The sequence below is a fragment of the Genypterus blacodes genome, unplaced genomic scaffold, assembly GCF_046128005.1.
Source record: "Genypterus blacodes isolate CSIRO-AG114 ecotype Tasmania unplaced genomic scaffold, CSIRO-AGI_Gbla_v1 ptg000072l_1, whole genome shotgun sequence".
Classification (NCBI taxonomy): Eukaryota; Metazoa; Chordata; class Actinopteri; order Ophidiiformes; family Ophidiidae; genus Genypterus; species Genypterus blacodes.
The window spans coordinates 4,005,524-4,028,635 of NW_027466882.1; positions in this window are offsets into that span (position 1 = coordinate 4,005,524).

A 23,112-nucleotide genomic window follows, 5' to 3' on the forward strand; every position below is an offset into this window, starting at 1 on the left:
TTTCCGTTGGAACTGATGCAGAAACTGTAGAGGGCTGTCTTCATCCTTCAAGCTTTCCTTTTCTAATTTTGAAGGATCCATTTTAGAAGGATATTTGTCTCTCAAGGTTTTCCATACCTGTCCCCGAATAGCGTTAAAAGGGGTGTGGTCATAATTGTGGCTCTTTGTCAGTCCTACCACCCCTGCTTCTACAAAGATCTCTCCCGACACATGTTGACCCGTGATCTTCATCAGTAGTGCTTTGATGTCTCCGGCAGCCAGTTTTATCCCGCCCGTGTTGTCTTCAAATGCTGCTATCCATCTATCAGCTCCTTCTGTTAGTACAGGAAGACGGTTTATTAATCCTGTGATGTCCATAAATCCCCATGGCACATACCTCTCTGTGTTACCTGGTCCTTTTACCAGCAGTGGACCCATGACACGTTCGTGGCTCCCGTCATCATCTGTTTCATCCTCTGATTGGCTTTCTGCTGCAAGTGCTTTCTTGTTTGCCCCACTGAGTGGACAAAGTGTTGCTTTCTTGGGCCTTTTGTGTGCATAGGGTCTTTTCCTTGTGGTCCGATTGCGCCCATAGGGTATTTTCCCGCTCCTCAGGTCCATTTCCCCTGTTTCAGTTGCTTCTGATAACTCTATATCCACTGTAAGCTGTTGTTCAGTTATTTCGCATTCCTCTCTGTCATCATAATCATCAAAACCGCCTATACGACGTGCTTCGTTGAGCTCACGTTCCTTGTCGAGCTCTTTCTGCAGCAATGATTCGTTCAACTCACGTGTTCTGTTGAGTTCATTCACTACTTCTCTCTCCACCTCGTCCAACATTCTCCGTAATCTTTCCGTCTCTTTAGCCGACTCCCCTGCACATCTCATGTCTGGTGACCCCCAGGCTCTGTAGGGTGACTGTTCCCTTTGTACCTGGCGCGTGTCTTGTTCCATCCTTCCTTGTCCTGTCCTGCATCTTTCCGCCTCCTTCGTTAGGCTTGCAGCCTCTCTGACCCTCTGCTGTTCCCTACGGCTCCATTCTATTAACATGTCCCTTCTGGCCTTTTCTAATTGTTCTTGTTGTCTGTCTCCTGTTTCCGGGAGTTGCCTATAGGCCATCTCTTCTGGCAGACTACTCCTTCTAATGGTCCTATGGTGTATCTCTTGGGGTGTCAGGTATGTTCCTGGCTCTCTGACCCTGGCTCCTCTTGAGGGTGCTCCTCCTCTTGAGCTATCTCTTTCGAGTGGCAGCAGCATTTCAGATACAGCATGACTCATGCCACGCGGTATTGGCTCTGGATCTGGCTCTTTACTGGAGTGTATGCCTGCCTTCAGGCTGCTTGCTCCCAATACCTCACTGGACCCGGAGTCACTAGAGTCTGAGTTCAGTGACCTGTTGTCTTGCTCTTCTGTTTCTTCATCATATCTTAGTTCCCTTTTTTCCTTGGGGACCTTTCTTTTCCCACCTGAATGTTTTCCTGATTTCATTGTTACCACTAATGTCCCTGTTACTTTACCATCTACTCCGCCAGTCCTTAGTGGGTACTGTCCTGCATGTTCTTTTCCATACGGGGGAGGAGGGGCTGATGCTTCCTGCATTAACATCTGTCTATGTGTACCCTCCATTTTAAAGTACTGCAGAATATCCTTCTGTTCCGCGTTCTTCAGTCTCTCCTTCTGATGTTTTTGGTCGTTTCTTTTATCTTTACGTCTTAGCTCCTCTTCCACATTGTCACAATTTTTTAGATCAAAGGTTCCCTGTACGGGCCACTTATTATGGCCTGCTGTGATCCTGTTCCATCTGCCCATACACTTTTGAATTTTCCTTTTCTGTGTAGGATGACGCAGCATGATAAGCTCAGCGGGTGTCAATTCTTCAGATTGTTTACTCAGCTTGACCCCCATGACCTTGCACTTTGGTCTGTTTCTCCTTCTTAAACGCACTCCCTTCTTGTGCCAACTATCCTCCAGCTCCAGCCAATTCCGACTTCACTTTGCTCACCAACTCACCTCTGGGTATTTGTATGTATCCCTACACCACCTTCTATGATGATCTGCCCACTCTACTCTCTCTACTCTGAGTCCGGGGTACTTTGGTCGATTATCATACAAAATGTCCTGTCCTAATATTATCTTTTGCCATTCAACAAATCCTCTATACTCTGGAAATGGGGAACCTTCTCTGTGTGTTGCGTCCACTGATATACAATCAATCCCACTTACACATGTTATAGCTCCCACGTTTTCTATGTGTGACTCACTGTTTAGCAGTTGGGTAGGATCTACTCCTTCTTCCCACCACTCTCCGTTTCTCCACCTTTCCCTGTGGTGTTCGTTGGTGCCTACACACACAACTTCAGTGTCCCACAGAGCATTTAAATACTGTAAGGCGGGGTGAGGGGGTGTCTTCGTGAGACGATTACTCTTCCTCAGGTGTTGACATAAATCTTCATATGTTAAAACAAATGCCCACCACGGAGACAGGCTCGCAGCCCTTATTTTAAACCTATACGCGGAGTAACTTTTGCTAAATGGATCAATTTCTAGATTGGTTACTCATACACTCTTCTAAATATTAAACTACTTGCACACCGTATGCAAGATTGCTATCTAAACTGACCTTCTAAAATCAGAACACAGCGACATTATTCACAATTCCAAACATAGCAACTTATTCAAACTTCATTTCCACTTCTATTTACATTAAAAATAATATGCATGCATAAATGTAGCGTATACTGTTTATAGTTCTATCCACTTTTTCTTTCTCCACTACTCCTTCCTTATCCTCTATTTACACATATATACACAAGGCCTTTTAAAACAAAATGCTCTGGCTTCCTGCCAGTTACTACCCCTGGCACTCTGCCAGTTATTTCCCTGGGCTCTCTGCCCGGTACTTCTTCTGGCTTCCTGCCAGTTACTTCCCTGGGCTCCCTGCCCGGTACTCTTCTACATCTGAGTCGCCCCGGAGAGGGCACGGCGACTTTCTTCAGATTTCTTTTTTCCCTGCTTGTGTCGCCCCAGAGAGGGCACGGCGACAGACGTCTACAAGCGGTACTTCTACGTTAAATAACTTATTCTCTTATCTAGCTTTGGTCGTCCCTGAAAGGGCACAGCGACATTGCTTTTTCCCTGCTTGGAGTCGCCCCGGAGAGGGCACGGCGACAGACGTCTTCCAGCGGTACTTTTACTCTTATCTCATACCATCCCTGTGGTATAGATTTTTCCCTTAAATAACTTCACAACAATAAATGCTTAAATTCCATTCACACTCATATTCATACTCCTTCTTACTGATTCTTTTGAGAGTTTCTCTGCATATTTCACGAACGCATAGATCATACCAGCCCAACAGACCAATGACAAACAAAGCCACATACAGATCAAACAATTAAATATCACTCTTTGACATTTATCCATCATCCCATCGAGTCAGAATCAGTCATTCATAATCTTGGATCTGACGACAGTTTTCAACTCTTATTTGTTAGTCAATACTTATCTCATTAATTCTAAATCTAGGTCTTTTTGGGAGAGGTGACAATACCTTGTGACCGTGGGATCAGACAAAGGCCAGGGACGCCACCCAATAAATTTGGAAAAAGAAAAAAGGAATTGTTTCTCACCTTTCTGGTGGATTTTGGGCCCTTGGGTTGGTCCCACCTCCTCTGACGACCCCACTGGTCCCTCGGCCGCACCGTCCCTCCTGGCTGTTAGCTCGCCAAATGACGTGGCAATAGTACGTCAATAGTTCACTTCTAATCAGTCTTCAAGGTTCTGGCTAGTAAAAAACTTGTCTTCAGCTATAGTCTAAAAGCAGTTGAGGAAACCAGTCTTCAGATCCAAGTAAAATGTTTATTTGCAGCAAAGTACAAATGAAACAAGTGAGAGGAATACCCCGGGGTTGCTCTGGCTTGTGTCTCTTTGTCTTCTCCTTATATACTATTCTGGACCTGGGTTTTCCACGCCCCAGGCCCTTCCCCTTTATCCTAAATTTATAGGTACTTGCCACTATTATGATGACTCGTTTGATCTTAATCGTGTAAAGCAGTCTTGAAAACCCCAAAAACAGTAATGGCATCGCCTTGCCCTGATTCGCCTTTCTTGGGACTCTTCCTATTGGTTGGTCTGGGGCTGAGTTTGCTGGTAATCTTCCCATCGCAGTGTTACTGTGTGCCTACTGGGGTGTGACAGCACAACCTCAAGCTATCCGTCAGCACCCATTCATTCTCACACAACAGGTGCAGCAGGCATCTACATGACATCAGGCCGGGTGTTCTGCAACACATGTAGTTACAACTTCTCCCTCTCAGTGCTACCCTACCAGGTGCATGCACTGTGCTCAGAGCAATTATTCTCAACACTTCCATGTCACAGATATGCGCTTTTAAAGTTTTCTCCAGTTTCAAAAATTGATGACCCGGGTCAACTTTTTTCCCAAATTTTCAATATTACCCAATTTGCCCCAAATTTACACACATTGATGGCATTTCTGCCTGGATGCTGCGCCTGAAATTTTAGCTCTCTATCTCCTTCCTTGTCACAGATATGGGCTTTTCAAGTTTTCTCCAGTTTCAAAAATTGATGACCCGGGTCAACATTTTTAGAAAATTTTCAATATTCCCCAATTTGCCCCAAATTTACACACATTGATGGCATTTCTGCCTGGATGCTGCGTCTGAAATTGTAGCTCTCTATCTCCTTCCTTGTCACAGATATGGGCTTTTCAAGTTTTCTCCAGTTTCAAAAATTGATGACCCTGGTCAACATTTTTTGAAAATTTTCAATATTCCCCAATTTGCCGCAAATTTACACACATTGATGGCATTTCTGTCTGGATACTGCGTCTGAAATTTTAGCTCTCTATCTCCTTCCTTGTCACAGATATGGGCTTTTCAAGTTTTCTCCAGTTTCAAAAATTGATGACCCTGGTCAACATTTTTAGAAAATTTTCAATATTCCCCAATTTGCCGCAAATTTACACACATTGATGGCATTTCTGTCTGGATGCTGCGTCTGAAATTTTAGCTCTCTATCTCCTTCCATGTCACAGATATGGGCTTTTCAAGTTTTCTCCAGTTTCACGAATCGATGACCCGGCAGTCAACTTTTTTCCAAAATTTTCAATATTCCCCAATTTGCCCCAAATTTACACACATTGATGGCATTTCTGCCTGGATGCTGCGTCTGAAATTGTAGCTCTCTATCTCCTTCCTTGTCACAGATATGGGCTTTTCAAGTTTTCTCCAGTTTCAAAAATTGATGACCCTGGTCAACATTTTTAGAAAATTTTCAATATTCCCCAATTTGCCGCAAATTTTCACACATTGATGGCATTTCTGTCTGGATGCTGCGTCTGAAATTTTAGCTCTCTATCTCCTTCCTTGTCACAGATATGCGCTTTTAAAGTTTTCTCCAGTTTCAAAAATTGATGACCCGGGTCAACATTTTTAGAAAATTTTCAATATTCCCCAATTTGCCCCAAATTTACACACATTGATGGCATTTCTGCCTGGATGCTGCGCCTGGAATTTTAGCTCTCTATCTCCTTCCTTGTCACAGATATGGGCTTTTCAAGTTTTCTCCAGTTTCAAAAATTGATGACCCGGGTCAACATTTTTAGAAAATTTTCAATATTCCCCAATTTGCCCCAAATTTACACAAATTGATGGCATTTCTGTCTGGATGCTGCGTCTGAAATTTTAGCTCTCTATCTCCTTCCTTGTCACAGATATGGGCTTTTCAAGTTTTCTCCAGTTTCAAAAATCGATGACCCGGGGGTCAACTTTTTTCCAAAATTTTCAATATTCCCCAATTTGCCCCAAATTTAGACATATTGATGGCATTTCTGCCTGGATGCTGCGTCTGAAATTTTAGCTCTCTATCTCCTTCCTTGTCACAGATATGGGCTTTCAAAGTTTTCTCCAGTTTCAAAAATCGATGACCCGGGGGTCAACGTTTTTCCAAAATTTTCAATATTCCCCAATTTGCCCCAAATTTACGCAAATTGATGGCATTTCTGTCTGGATTCTGCGTCTGAAATTGTAGCTCTCTATCTCCTTCCTTGTCACAGACATGGGCTTTTCAAGTTTTCTCTAGTTACAAGAATCGATGACCCGGGTCAACATTTTTAGAAAATTTTCAATATTCCCCAATTTGCCGCAAATTTTCACACATTGATGGCATTTCTGCCTGGATGCTGCGCCTGAAAATTTAGCTCTCCATCTCTTTCCTTGTCACAGATATGGGCTTTTCAAGTTTTCTCCAGTTTCACGAATCGATGACCCGGCGGTCAACTTTTTTCCCAAATTTTGCAATATTCCCCAATTTGCCCCAAAATTACCTACATTGATGGCATTTCTGCCTGGATGCTGCGTCTGAAATTTTAGCTCTCTATCTCCTTCCATGTCACAGATATGCGCTTTTAAAGTTTTCTCCAGTTTCAAAAATTGATGACCCGGGTCAACTTTTTTCCAAAATTTTCAATATTCCCCAATTTGCCCCAAATTTACACACATTGATGGCATTTCTGCCTGGATGCTGCGTCTGAAATTTTAACTCTCTATCTCCTTCCTTGTCACAGACATGGGCTTTTCAAGTTTTCTCTAGTTACAAAAATTGATGACCCGGGTCAACATTTTTAGAAAATTTTCAATATTCCCCAATTTGCCGCAAATTTTCACACATTGATGGCATTTCTGTCTGGATGCTGCGTCTGAATTTTTAGCTCTCTATCTCCTTCCTTGTCACAGATATGGGCTTTTCAAGTTTTCTCCAGTTTCAAAAATTGATGACCCGGGTCAACATTTTGAGAAAATTTTCAATATTCCCCAATTTGCCCCAAATTTACACACATTGATGGCATTTCTGCCTGGATGCTGCGTCTGAAATTGTAGCTCTCTATCTCCTTCCTTGGCACAGACATGGGCTTTTCAAGTTTTCTCTAGTTTCAAAAATTGATGACCCGGGTCAACATTTTTAGAAAATTTTCAATATTCCCCAATTTGTCCCAAATTTACACAAATTGATGGCATTTCTGTCTGGATGCTGCGTCTGAAATGTTAGCTCTCTATCTCCTTCCTTGTCACAGATATGCGCTTTTAAAGTTTTCTCCAGTTTCAAAAATTGATGACCCGGGTCAACATTTTTAGAAAATTTTCAATATTCCCCAATTTGCCCCAAATTTACACACATTGATGGCATTTCTGCCTGGATGCTGCGCCTGAAATTTTAGCTCTCTATCTCCTTCCTTGTCACAGATATGGGCTTTTCAAGTTTTCTCCAGTTTCAAAAATTGATGACCCGGGTCAACATTTTTAGAAAATTTGCAATATTCCCCAATTTGCCCCAAATTTACACACATTGATGGCATTTCTGCCTGGATGCTGCGCCTGAAATTTTAGCTCTCTATCTCCTTCCTTGTCACAGATATGGGCTTTTCAAGTTTTCTCCAGTTTCAAAAATTGATGACCCTGGTCAACATTTTTAGAAAATGTTCAATATTCCCCAATTTGCCCCAAATTTCCACACATTGATGGCATTTCTGCCTGGATGCTGCGCCTGAAATTGTAGCTCTCTATCTCCTTCCTTGTCACAGATATGGGCTTTTCAAGTTTTCTCCAGTTTCAAAAATTGATGACCCGGGTCAACATTTTTAGAAAATGTTCAATATTCCCCTATTTGCCCCAAATTTAGACACATTGATGGCATTTCTGCCTGGATGCTGCGTCTGAAATTTTAGCTCTCTATCTCCTTCCTTGTCACAGATATGGGCTTTTCAAGTTTTCTCCAGTTTCAAAAATTGATGACCCGGGTCAACATTTTTAGAAAATTTTCAATATTCCCCAATTTGCCCCAAATTTACACAAATTGATGGCATTTCTGTCTGGATGCTGCGTCTGAAATTTTAGCTCTCTATCTCCTTCCTTGTCACAGATATGGGCTTTTCAAGTTTTCTCCAGTTTCAAAAATCGATGACCCGGGGGTCAACTTTTTTCCAAAATTTTCAATATTCCCCAATTTGCCCCAAATTTACACAAATTGATGGCATTTCTGTCTGGATGCTGCGTCTGAAATTGTAGCTCTCTATCTCCTTCCTTGTCACAGACATGGGCTTTTCAAGTTTTCTCTAGTTACAAGAATCGATGACCCGGGTCAACATTTTTAGAAAATTTTCAATATTCCCCAATTTGCCGCAAATTTTCACACATTGATGGCATTTCTGCCTGGATGCTGCGCCTGAAAATTTAGCTCTCTATCTCTTTCCTTGTCACAGATATGGGCTTTTCAAGTTTTCTCCAGTTTCACGAATCGATGACCCGGCGGTCAACTTTTTTCCCAAATTTTCAATATTCCCCAATTTGCCCCAAAATTACCTACATTGATGGCATTTCTGCCTGGATGCTGCGTCTGAAATTTTAGCTCTCTATCTCCTTCCATGTCACAGATATGCGCTTTTAAAGTTTTCTCCAGTTTCAAAAATTGATGACCCGGGTCAACTTTTTTCCCAAATTTTCAATATTACCCAATTTGCCCCAAATTTACACACATTGATGGCATTTCTGTCTGGATGCTGCGTCTGAAATTTTAGCTCTCTATCTCCTTCCTTGTCACAGATATGCGCTTTTAAAGTTTTCTCCAGTTTCAAAAATTGATGACCCGGGTCAACATTTTTAGAAAATTTTCAATATTCCCCAATTTGCCCCAAATTTACACACATTGATGGCATTTCTGCCTGGATGCTGCGCCTGGAATTTTAGCTCTCTATCTCCTTCCTTGTCACAGATATGGGCTTTTCAAGTTTTCTCCAGTTTCAAAAATTGATGACCCGGGTCAACATTTTTAGAAAATTTTCAATATTCCCCAATTTGCCCCAAATTTACACAAATTGATGGCATTTCTGTCTGGATGCTGCGTCTGAAATTTTAGCTCTCTATCTCCTTCCTTGTCACAGATATGGGCTTTTCAAGTTTTCTCCAGTTTCAAAAATCGATGACCCGGGGGTCAACTTTTTTCCAAAATTTTCAATATTCCCCAATTTGCCCCAAATTTAGACATATTGATGGCATTTCTGCCTGGATGCTGCGTCTGAAATTTTAGCTCTCTATCTCCTTCCTTGTCACAGATATGGGCTTTCAAAGTTTTCTCCAGTTTCAAAAATCGATGACCCGGGGGTCAACGTTTTTCCAAAATTTTCAATATTCCCCAATTTGCCCCAAATTTACGCAAATTGATGGCATTTCTGTCTGGATTCTGCGTCTGAAATTGTAGCTCTCTATCTCCTTCCTTGTCACAGACATGGGCTTTTCAAGTTTTCTCTAGTTACAAGAATCGATGACCCGGGTCAACATTTTTAGAAAATTTTCAATATTCCCCAATTTGCCGCAAATTTTCACACATTGATGGCATTTCTGCCTGGATGCTGCGCCTGAAAATTTAGCTCTCCATCTCTTTCCTTGTCACAGATATGGGCTTTTCAAGTTTTCTCCAGTTTCACGAATCGATGACCCGGCGGTCAACTTTTTTCCCAAATTTTGCAATATTCCCCAATTTGCCCCAAAATTACCTACATTGATGGCATTTCTGCCTGGATGCTGCGTCTGAAATTTTAGCTCTCTATCTCCTTCCATGTCACAGATATGCGCTTTTAAAGTTTTCTCCAGTTTCAAAAATTGATGACCCGGGTCAACTTTTTTCCAAAATTTTCAATATTCCCCAATTTGCCCCAAATTTACACACATTGATGGCATTTCTGCCTGGATGCTGCGTCTGAAATTTTAACTCTCTATCTCCTTCCTTGTCACAGACATGGGCTTTTCAAGTTTTCTCTAGTTACAAAAATTGATGACCCGGGTCAACATTTTTAGAAAATTTTCAATATTCCCCAATTTGCCGCAAATTTTCACACATTGATGGCATTTCTGTCTGGATGCTGCGTCTGAATTTTTAGCTCTCTATCTCCTTCCTTGTCACAGATATGGGCTTTTCAAGTTTTCTCCAGTTTCAAAAATTGATGACCCGGGTCAACATTTTGAGAAAATTTTCAATATTCCCCAATTTGTCCCAAATTTACACAAATTGATGGCATTTCTGTCTGGATGCTGCGTCTGAAATGTTAGCTCTCTATCTCCTTCCTTGTCACAGATATGCGCTTTTAAAGTTTTCTCCAGTTTCAAAAATTGATGACCCGGGTCAACATTTTTAGAAAATTTTCAATATTCCCCAATTTGCCCCAAATTTACACACATTGATGGCATTTCTGCCTGGATGCTGCGCCTGAAATTTTAGCTCTCTATCTCCTTCCTTGTCACAGATATGGGCTTTTCAAGTTTTCTCCAGTTTCAAAAATTGATGACCCGGGTCAACATTTTTAGAAAATTTGCAATATTCCCCAATTTGCCCCAAATTTACACACATTGATGGCATTTCTGCCTGGATGCTGCGCCTGAAATTTTAGCTCTCTATCTCCTTCCTTGTCACAGATATGGGCTTTTCAAGTTTTCTCCAGTTTCAAAAATTGATGACCCTGGTCAACATTTTTAGAAAATGTTCAATATTCCCCAATTTGCCCCAAATTTCCACACATTGATGGCATTTCTGCCTGGATGCTGCGCCTGAAATTGTAGCTCTCTATCTCCTTCCTTGTCACAGATATGGGCTTTTCAAGTTTTCTCCAGTTTCAAAAATTGATGACCCGGGTCAACATTTTTAGAAAATGTTCAATATTCCCCTATTTGCCCCAAATTTAGACACATTGATGGCATTTCTGCCTGGATGCTGCGTCTGAAATTTTAGCTCTCTATCTCCTTCCTTGTCACAGATATGGGCTTTTCAAGTTTTCTCCAGTTTCAAAAATTGATGACCCGGGTCAACATTTTTAGAAAATTTTCAATATTCCCCAATTTGCCCCAAATTTACACAAATTGATGGCATTTCTGTCTGGATGCTGCGTCTGAAATTTTAGCTCTCTATCTCCTTCCTTGTCACAGATATGGGCTTTTCAAGTTTTCTCCAGTTTCAAAAATCGATGACCCGGGGGTCAACTTTTTTCCAAAATTTTCAATATTCCCCAATTTGCCCCAAATTTACACAAATTGATGGCATTTCTGTCTGGATGCTGCGTCTGAAATTGTAGCTCTCTATCTCCTTCCTTGTCACAGACATGGGCTTTTCAAGTTTTCTCTAGTTACAAGAATCGATGACCCGGGTCAACATTTTTAGAAAATTTTCAATATTCCCCAATTTGCCGCAAATTTTCACACATTGATGGCATTTCTGCCTGGATGCTGCGCCTGAAAATTTAGCTCTCTATCTCTTTCCTTGTCACAGATATGGGCTTTTCAAGTTTTCTCCAGTTTCACGAATCGATGACCCGGCGGTCAACTTTTTTCCCAAATTTTCAATATTCCCCAATTTGCCCCAAAATTACCTACATTGATGGCATTTCTGCCTGGATGCTGCGTCTGAAATTTTAGCTCTCTATCTCCTTCCATGTCACAGATATGCGCTTTTAAAGTTTTCTCCAGTTTCAAAAATTGATGACCCGGGTCAACTTTTTTCCCAAATTTTCAATATTCCCCAATTTGCCCCAAATTTACACACATTGATGGCATTTCTGCCTGGATGCTGCGCCTGAAATTTTAGCTCTCTATCTCCTTCCTTGTCACAGATATGGGCTTTTCAAGTTTTCTCCAGTTTCAAAAATTGATGACCCGGGTCAACATTTTTAGAAAATTTTCAATATTCCCCAATTTGCCCCAAATTTACACACATTGATGGCATTTCTGCCTGGATGCTGCGTCTGAAATTGTAGCTCTCTATCTCCTTCCTTGTCACAGATATGGGCTTTTCAAGTTTTCTCCAGTTTCAAAAATTGATGACCCTGGTCAACATTTTTAGAAAATTTTCAATATTCCCCAATTTGCCGCAAATTTACACACATTGATGGCATTTCTGTCTGGATGCTGCGTCTGAAATTTTAGCTCTCTATCTCCTTCCATGTCACAGATATGGGCTTTTCAAGTTTTCTCCAGTTTCACGAATCGATGACCCGGCGGTCAACTTTTTTCCAAAATTTTCAATATTCCCCAATTTGCCCCAAATTTACACACATTGATGGCATTTCTGCCTGGATGCTGCGCCTGAAATTTTAGCTCTCTATCTCCTTCCTTGTCACAGACATGGGCTTTTCAAGTTTTCTCTAGTTACAAAAATTGATGAACCGGGTCAACATTTTTAGAAAATTTTCAATATTCCCCAATTTGCCCCAAATTTACACACATTGATGGCATTTCTGCCTGGATGCTGCATGTGAAATTGTAGCTCTCTATCTCCTTCCTTGTCACAGATATGGGCTTTTCAAGTTTTCTCCAGTTTCAAAAATTGATGACCCTGGTCAACATTTTTTGAAAATTTTCAATATTCCCCAATTTGCCGCAAATTTTCACACATTGATGGCATTTCTGTCTGGATGCTGCGTCTGAAATTTTAGCTCTCTATCTCCTTCCTTGTCACAGATATGGGCTTTTCAAGTTTTCTCCAGTTTCAAAAATTGATGACCCGGGTCAACATTTTTAGAAAATTTTCAATATTCCCCAATTTGCCCCAAATTTACACACATTGATGGCATTTCTGCCTGGATGCTGCGTCTGAAATTGTAGCTCTCTATCTCCTTCCTTGGCACAGACATGGGCTTTTCAAGTTTTCTCTAGTTTCAAAAATTGATGACCCGCGGGTCAACATTTTTAGAAAATTTTCAATATTCCCCAATTTGTCCCAAATTTACACAAATTGATGGCATTTCTGTCTGGATGCTGCGTCTGAAATGTTAGCTCTCTATCTCCTTCCTTGTCACAGATATGGGCTTTTCAAGTTTTCTCCAGTTTCAAAAATTGATGACCCGGGTCAACATTTTTAGAAAATTTTCAATATTCCCCAATTTGCCCCAAATTTACACACATTGATGGCATTTCTGCCTGGATGCTGCGCCTGAAATTTTATCTCTCTATCTCCTTCCTTGTCACAGATATGGGCTTTTCAAGTTTTCTCCAGTTTCAAAAATTGATGACCCTGGTCAACATTTTTAGAAAATGTTCAATATTCCCCAATTTGCCCCAAATTTCCACACATTGATGGCATTTCTGCCTGGATGCTGCGTCTGAAATTGTAGCTCTCTATCTCCTTCCTTGTCACAGATATGGGCTTTTCAAGTTTTCTCCAGTTTCAAAAATTGATGACCCTGGTCAACATTTTTAGAAAATTTTCAATATTCCCCAATTTGCCGCAAATTTTCACACATTGATGGCATTTCTGTCTGGATGCTGCGTCTGAAATTTTAGCTCTCTATCTCCTTCCTTGTCACAGATATGCGCTTTTAAAGTTTTCTCCAGTTTCAAAAATTGATGACCCAGGTCAACATTTTTAGAAAATTTTCAATATTCCCCAATTTGCCCCAAATTTACACACATTGATGGCATTTCTGCCTGGATGCTGCGCCTGAAATTTTAGCTCTCTATCTCCTTCCTTGTCACAGACATGGGCTTTTCAAGTTTTCTCCAGTTTCAAAAATTGATGACCCGGGTCAACATTTTTAGAAAATGTTCAATATTCCCCTATTTGCCCCAAATTTAGACACATTGATGGCATTTCTGCCTGGATGCTGCGTCTGAAATTTTAGCTCTCTATCTCCTTCCTTGTCACAGATATGGGCTTTTCAAGTTTTCTCCAGTTTCAAAAATTGATGACCCGGGTCAACTTTTTTCCAAAATTTTCAATATTCCCCAATTTGCCCCAAATTTACACACATTGATGGCATTTCTGCCTGGATGCTGCGTCTGAAATTTTAGCTCTCTATCTCCTTCCTTGTCACAGATATGGGCTTTTCAAGTTTTCTCTAGTTTCAAGAATCGATGACTCGCGGGTCAACTTTTCTCCAAAATTTTCAATATTCCCCAATTTGCCCCAAATTTCCACACATTGATGGCATTTCTGCCTGGATGCTGCGTCTGAAATTGTAGCTCTCTATCTCCTTCCTTGTCACAGATATGGGCTTTTCAAGTTTTCTCCAGTTTCAAAAATTGATGACCCTGGTCAACATTTTTAGAAAATTTTCAATATTCCCCAATTTGCCGCAAATTTTCACACATTGATGGCATTTCTGTCTGGATGCTGCGTCTGAAATTTTAGCTCTCTATCTCCTTCCTTGTCACAGATATGCGCTTTTAAAGTTTTCTCCAGTTTCAAAAATTGATGACCCAGGTCAACATTTTTAGAAAATTTTCAATATTCCCCAATTTGCCCCAAATTTACACACATTGATGGCATTTCTGCCTGGATGCTGCGCCTGAAATTTTAGCTCTCTATCTCCTTCCTTGTCACAGATATGGGCTTTTCAAGTTTTCTCCAGTTTCAAAAATTGATGACCCGGGTCAACATTTTTAGAAAATGTTCAATATTCCCCTATTTGCCCCAAATTTAGACACATTGATGGCATTTCTGCCTGGATGCTGCGTCTGAAATTTTAGCTCTCTATCTCCTTCCTTGTCACAGATATGGGCTTTTCAAGTTTTCTCCAGTTTCAAAAATTGATGACCCGGGTCAACTTTTTTCCAAAATTTTCAATATTCCCCAATTTGCCCCAAATTTACACACATTGATGGCATTTCTGCCTGGATGCTGCGTCTGAAATTTTAGCTCTCTATCTCCTTCCTTGTCACAGATATGGGCTTTTCAAGTTTTCTCTAGTTTCAAGAATCGATGACTCGCGGGTCAACTTTTCTCCAAAATTTTCAATATTCCCCAATTTGCCCCAAATTTCCACACATTGATGGCATTTCTGCCTGGATGCTGCGTCTGAAATTGTAGCTCTCTATCTCCTTCCTTGTCACAGATATGGGCTTTTCAAGTTTTCTCCAGTTTCAAAAATTGATGACCCTGGTCAACATTTTTAGAAAATTTTCAATATTCCCCAATTTGCCGCAAATTTTCACACATTGATGGCATTTCTGTCTGGATGCTGCGTCTGAAATTTTAGCTCTCTATCTCCTTCCTTGTCACAGATATGCGCTTTTAAAGTTTTCTCCAGTTTCAAAAATTGATGACCCAGGTCAACATTTTTAGAAAATTTTCAATATTCCCCAATTTGCCCCAAATTTACACACATTGATGGCATTTCTGCCTGGATGCTGCGCCTGAAATTTTAGCTCTCTATCTCCTTCCTTGTCACAGATATGGGCTTTTCAAGTTTTCTCCAGTTTCAAAAATTGATGACCCGGGTCAACATTTTTAGAAAATGTTCAATATTCCCCAATTTGCCCCAAATTTACACACATTGATGGCATTTCTGCCTGGATGCTGCGTCTGAAATTTTAGCTCTCTATCTCCTTCCTTGTCACAGATATGGGCTTTTCAAGTTTTCTCTAGTTTCAAGAATCGATGACTCGCGGCTCAACTTTTCTCCAAAATTTTCAATATTCCCCAATTTGCCCCAAATTTACACACATTGATGGCATTTCTGCCTGGATGCTGCGTCTGAAATTTTAGCTCTCTATCTCCTTCCTTGTCACAGATATGGGCTTTTCAAGTTTTCTCTAGTTTCAAAAATTGATGACCCGGGTCAACTTTTTTCCAAAATTTTCAATATTCCCCAATTTGCCGCAAATTTTCACACATTGATGGCATTTCTGTCTGGATGCTGCGTCTGAAATTTTAGCTCTCTATCTCCTTCCTTGTCACAGATATGCGCTTTTAAAGTTTTCTCCAGTTTCAAAAATTGATGACCCAGGTCAACATTTTTAGAAAATTTTCAATATTCCCCAATTTGCCCCAAATTTACACACATTGATGGCATTTCTGCCTGGATGCTGCGCCTGAAATTTTAGCTCTCTATCTCCTTCCTTGTCACAGATATGGGCTTTTCAAGTTTTCTCCAGTTTCAAAAATTGATGACCCGGGTCAACATTTTTAGAAAATGTTCAATATTCCCCTATTTGCCCCAAATGTAGACACATTGATGGCATTTCTGCCTGGATGCTGCGTCTGAAATTTTAGCTCTCTATCTCCTTCCTTGTCACAGATATGGGCTTTTCAAGTTTTCTCCAGTTTCAAAAATTGATGACCCGGGTCAACTTTTTTCCAAAATTTTCAATATTCCCCAATTTGCCCCAAATTTACACACATTGATGGCATTTCTGCCTGGATGCTGCGTCTGAAATTTTAGCTCTCTATCTCCTTCCTTGTCACAGATATGGGCTTTTCAAGTTTTCTCTAGTTTCAAAAATCGATGACCCGCGGGTCAACATTTTTAGAAAATTTTCAATATTCCCCAATTTGCCCCAAATTTACACACATTGATGGCATTTCTGCCTGGATGCTGCGTCTGAAATTGTAGCTCTCTATCTCCTTCCTTGTCACAGATATGGGCTTTTCAAGTTTTCTCTAGTTTCAAAAATCGATGACCCGCGGGTCAACATTTTTAGAAAATTTTCAATATTCCCCAATTTGCCCCAAATTTACACACATTGATGGCATTTCTGCCTGGATGCTGCGCCTGAAATTTTAGCTCTCTATCTCCTTCCTTGTGACAGATATGGGCTTTTCAAGTTTTCTCCAGTTTCAAAAATTGATGACCCGGGTCAACATTTTTAGAAAATGTTCAATATTCCCCAATTTGCCCCAAATTTCCACACATTGATGGCATTTCTGCCTGGATGCTGCGTCTGAAATTGTAGCTCTCTATCTCCTTCCTTGTCACAGATATGGCCTTTTCAAGCTTTCTCCAGTTTCAAAAATTGATGACCCTGGTCAACATTTTTAGAAAATTTTCAATATTCCCCAATTTGCCGCAAATTTTCACACATTGATGGCATTTCTGTCTGGATGCTGCGTCTGAAATTTTAGCTCTCTATCTCCTTCCTTGTCACAGATATGCGCTTTTAAAGTTTTCTCCAGTTTCAAAAATTGATGACCCAGGTCAACATTTTTAGAAAATTTTCAATATTCCCCAATTTGCCCCAAATTTAGACACATTGATGGCATTTCTGCCTGGATGCTGCGTCTGAAATTTTAGCTCTCTATCTCCTTCCTTGTCACAGATATGGGCTTTTCAAGTTTTCTCTAGTTTCAAGAATCGATGACTCGCGGGTCAACTTTTCTCCAAAATTTTCAATATTCCCCAATTTGCCCCAAATTTACACACATTGATGGCATTTCTGTCTGGATGCTGCGTCTGAAATTGTAGCTCTCTATCTCCTTCCTTGTCACAGATATGGGCTTTTCAAGTTTTCTCCAGTTTCAAAAATTGATGACCCTGGTCAACATTTTTAGAAAATTTTCAATATTCCCCAATTTGCCGCAAATTTTCACACATTGATGGCATTTCTGTCTGGATGCTGCGTCTGAAATTTTAGCTCTCTATCTCCTTCCTTGTCACAGATATGCGCTTTTAAAGTTTTCTCCAGTTTCAAAAATTGATGACCCAGGTCAACATTTTTAGAAAATTTTCAATATTCCCCAATTTGCCCCGAATTTACACACATTGATGGCATTTCTGCCTGGATGCTGCGCCTGAAATTTTAGCTCTCTATCTCCTTCCTTGTCACAGATATGGGCTTTTCAAGTTTTCTCCAGTGTCAAAAATTGATGACCCGGGTCAACATTTTTAGAAAATGTTCAATATTCCCCTATTTGCCCGAAATTTAGACACATTGATGGCATTTCTGCCTGGATGCTGCGTCTGAAATTTTAGCTCTCTATCTCCTTCCTTGTCACAGATATGGGCTTTTCAAGTTTTCTCCAGTTTCAAAAATTGATGACCCGGGTCAACTTTTTTCCAAAATTTTCAATATTCCCCAATTTGCCCCAAATTTACACACATTGATGGCATTTCTGTCTGGATGCTGCGTCTGAAATTTTAGCTCTCTATCTCCTTCCTTGTCACAGATATGGGCTTTTCAAGTTTTCTCTAGTTTCAAGAATCGATGACTCGCGGGTCAACTTTTCTCCAAAATGTTCAATATTCCCCAATTTGCCCCAAATTTACACACATTGATGGCATTTCTGTCTGGATGCTGCGTCTGAAATTTTAGCTCTCTATCTCCTTCCTTGTCACAGATATCGGCTTTTCAAGTTTTCTCTAGTTTCAAGAATCGATGACTCGCGGGTCAACATTTTTAGAAAATGTTCAATATTCCCCAATTTGTCCCAAATTTACACAAATTGATGGCATTTCTGTCTGGATGCTGCGTCTGAAATTGTAGCTCTCTATCTCCTTCCTTGTCACAGATATGGGCTTTTCAAGTTTTCTCTAGTTTCAAGAATCGATGACTCGCGGGTCAACATTTTTAGAAAATGTTACATATTCCCCAATTTGTCCCAAATTTACACACATTGATGGCATTTCTGCCTGGATGCTGCGTCTGAAATTTTAGCTCTCTATCTCCTTCCTTGTCACAGATATCGGCTTTTCAAGTTTTCTCCAGTTTCAAAAATCGATGACCCGGGGGTCAACTTTTCTCCAAAATTTTCAATATTCCCCAATTTGCCCTAAATTTACACACATTGATGGCATTTCTGTCTGGATGCTGCGTCTGAAATTTTAGCTCTCTATCTCCTTCCTTGTCACATACATGGGCTTGTCAAGTTTTCTCTAGTTTCAAGAATCGATGACTCGCGGGTCAACATTTTTAGAAAATGTTCAATATTCCCCAATTTGTCCCAAATTTACACAAATTGATGGCATTTCTGCCTGGATGCTGCGTCTGAAATTTTAGCTCTCTATCTCCTTCCTTGTCACAGATATGGGCTTTTCAAGTTTTCTCCAGTTTCAAAAATTGATGACCCAGGTCAACTTTTTTCCAAAATTTTCAATATTCCCCAATTTGCCCCAAATTTACACACATTGATGGCATTTCTGCCTGGATGCTGCGTCTGAAATTTTAGCTCTCTATCTCCTTCCTTGTCACAGATATGGGCTTTTCAAGTTTTCTCCAGTTTCAAAAATTGATGACCCGGGTCAACATTTTTAGAAAATTTTCAATATTCCCCAATTTGCCCCAAATTTACACACATTGATGGCATTTCTGTCTGGATGCTGCGTCTGAAATTTTAGCTCTCTATCTCCTTCCTTGTCACAGATATGGGCTTTTCAAGTTTTCTCTAGTTTCAAGAATCGATGACTCGCGGGTCAACATTTTTAGAAAATGTTCAATATTCCCCAATTTGTCCCAAATTTACACAAATTGATGGCATTTCTGTCTGGATGCTGCGTCTGAAATTTTAGCTCTCTATCTCCTTCCTTGTCACAGATATGGGCTTTTCAAGTTTTCTCTAGTTTCAAGAATCGATGACTCGCGGGTCAACATTTTTAGAAAATTTTCAATATTCCCCAATTTGTCCCAAATTTACACACATTGATGGCATTTCTGCCTGGATGCTGCGTCTGAAATTTTAGCTCTCTATCTCCTTCCTTGTCACAGATATCGGCTTTTCAAGTTTTCTCCAGTTTCAAAAATCGATGACCCGGGTCAACATTTTTAGAAAATTTTCAATATTCCCCAATTTGCCCCAAATTTACACAAATTGATGGCATTTCTGTCTGGATGCTGCGTCTGAAATTTTAGCTCTCTATCTCCTTCCTTGTCACAGACATGGGCTTTTCAAGTTTTCTCTAGTTTCAAGAATCGATGACTCGCAGGTCAACATTTTTAGAACATTTTCAATATTCCCCAATTTGTCCCAAATTTACACAAATTGATGGCATTTCTGTCTGGATGCTGCGTCTGAAATTGTAGCTCTCTTTCTCCTTCCTTGTCACAGATATGGGCTTTTCAAGTTTTCTCTAGTTTCAAAAATCGATGACCCGCGGGTCAACATTTTTCGAAAATTTTCAATATTCCCCAATTTGCCCCAAATTTACACACATTGATGGCATTTCTGCCTGGATGCTGCGTCTGAAATTTTAGCTCTCTATCTCCTTCCTTGTCACAGATATGGGCTTTTCAAGTTTTCTCTAGTTTCAAGAATCGATGACTCGCGGGTCAACATTTTTAGAAAATTTTCAATATTCCCCAATTTGTCCCAAATTTACACACATTGATGGCATTTCTGCCTGGATGCTGCGTCTGAAATTTTAGCTCTCTATCTCCTTCCTTGTCACAGATATCGGCTTTTCAAGTTTTCTCCAGTTTCAAAAATCGATGACCCGGGGGTCAACATTTTTAGAAAATTTTCAATATTCCCCAATTTGCCCCAAATTTACACACATTGATGGCATTTCTGCCTGGATGCTGCGTCTGAAATTGTAGCTCTCTATCTCCTTCCTTGTCACAGCTATGGGCTTTTCAAGTTTTCTCTAGTTTCAAGAATCGATGACCCGCGGGTCAACATTTTTAGAAAATTTTCAATATTCCCCAATTTGCCCCAAATTTACACACATTGATGGCATTTCTGCCTGGATGCTGCGTCTGAAATTGTAGCTCTCTATCTCATTCCTTGTCACAGATATGGGCTTTTCAAGTTTTCTCAAGTTTCAAAAATTGATGACCCGGGTCAACATTTTTAGAAAATTTTCAATATTCCCCAATTTGCCCCAAATTTACACACATTGATGGCATTTCTGCCTGGATGCTGCGTCTGAAATTGTAGCTCTCTATCTCCTTCCTTGTCACAGACATGGGCTTTTCAAGTTTTCTCTAGTTACAAAAATCGATGACCCGCGGGTCAACATTTTTAGAAAATGTTCAATATTCCCCAATTTGTCCCAAATTTACACAAATTGATGGCATTTCTGTCTGGATGCTGCGTCTGAAATTTTAGCTCTCTATCTCCTTCCTTGTCACAGATATGGGCTTTTCAAGTTTTCTCTAGTTTCAAGAATCGATGACTCGCGGGTCAACTTTTCTCCAAAATTTTCAATATTCCCCAATTTGCCCCAAATTTACACACATTGATGGCATTTCTGTCTGGATGCTGCGTCTGAAATTGTAGCTCTCTATCTCCTTCCTTGTCACAGATATGGGCTTTTCAAGTTTTCTCCAGTTTCAAAAATTGATGACCCTGGTCAACATTTTTAGAAAATTTTCAATATTCCCCAATTTGCCGCAAATTTTCACACATTGATGGCATTTCTGTCTGGATGCTGCGTCTGAAATTTTAGCTCTCTATCTCCTTCCTTGTCACAGATATGCGCTTTTAAAGATTTCTCCAGTTTCAAAAATTGATGACCCAGGTCAACATTTTTAGAAAATTTTCAATATTCCCCAATTTCCCCGAAATTTACACACATTGATGGCATTTCTGCCTGGATGCTGCGCCTGAAATTTTAGCTCTCTATCTCCTTCCTTGTCACAGATATGGGCTTTTCAAGTTTTCTCCAGTTTCAAAAATTGATGACCCAGGTCAACATTTTTAGAAAATGTTCAATATTCCCCTATTTGCCCCAAATTTAGACACATTGATGGCATTTCTGCCTGGATGCTGCGTCTGAAATTTTAGCTCTCTATCTCCTTCCTTGTCACAGATATGGGCTTTTCAAGTTTTCTCCAGTTTCAAAAATTGATGACCCGGGTCAACTTTTTTCCAAAATTTTCAATATTCCCCAATTTGCCCCAAATTTACACACATTGATGGCATTTCTGCCTGGATGCTGCGTCTGAAATTGTAGCTCTCTATCTCCTTCCTTGTCACAGATATGGGCTTTTCAAGTTTTCTCTAGTTTCAAGAATCGATGACTCGCGGGTCAACTTTTCTCCAAAATGTTCAATATTCCCCAATTTGCCCCAAATTTACACACATTGATGGCATTTCTGTCTGGATGCTGCGTCTGAAATTTTAGCTCTCTATCTCCTTCCTTGTCACAGATATGGGCTTTTCAAGTTTTCTCTATTTTCAAGAATCGATGACTCGCGGGTCAACATTTTTAGAAAATGTTCAATATTCCCCAATTTGTCCCAAATTTACACAAATTGATGGCATTTCTGTCTGGATGCTGCGTCTGAAATTTTAGCTCTCTATCTCCTTCCTTGTCACAGATATCGGCTTTTCAAGTTTTCTCTAGTTTCAAGAATCGATGACTCGCGGGTCAACATTTTTAGAAAATGTTCAATATTCCCCAATTTGTCCCAAATTTACACAAATTGATGGCATTTCTGTCTGGATGCTGCGTCTGAAATTGTAGCTCTCTATCTCCTTCCTTGTCACAGATATGGGCTTTTCAAGTTTTCTCTAGTTTCAAGAATCGATGACTCGCGGGTCAACATTTTTAGAAAATGTTACATATTCCCCAATTTGTCCCAAATTTACACACATTGATGGCATTTCTGCCTGGATGCTGCGTCTGAAATTTTAGCTCTCTATCTCCTTCCTTGTCACAGATATCGGCTTTTCAAGTTTTCTCCAGTTTCAAAAATCGATGACCCGGGGGTCAACTTTTCTCCAAAATTTTCAATATTCCCCAATTTGCCCTAAATTTACACACATTGATGGCATTTCTGTCTGGATGCTGCGTCTGAAATTTTAGCTCTCTATCTCCTTCCTTGTCACATACATGGGCTTGTCAAGTTTTCTCTAGTTTCAAGAATCGATGACTCGCGGGTCAACATTTTTAGAAAATGTTCAATATTCCCCAATTTGTCCCAAATTTACACAAATTGATGGCATTTCTGCCTGGATGCTGCGTCTGAAATTTTAGCTCTCTATCTCCTTCCTTGTCACAGATATGGGCTTTTCAAGTTTTCTCCAGTTTCAAAAATTGATGACCCAGGTCAACTTTTTTCCAAAATTTTCAATATTCCCCAATTTGCCCCAAATTTACACACATTGATGGCATTTCTGCCTGGATGCTGCGTCTGAAATTTTAGCTCTCTATCTCCTTCCTTGTCACAGATATGGGCTTTTCAAGTTTTCTCCAGTTTCAAAAATTGATGACCCGGGTCAACATTTTTAGAAAATTTTCAATATTCCCCAATTTGCCCCAAATTTACACACATTGATGGCATTTCTGTCTGGATGCTGCGTCTGAAATTTTAGCTCTCTATCTCCTTCCTTGTCACAGATATGGGCTTTTCAAGTTTTCTCTAGTTTCAAGAATCGATGACTCGCGGGTCAACATTTTTAGAAAATGTTCAATATTCCCCA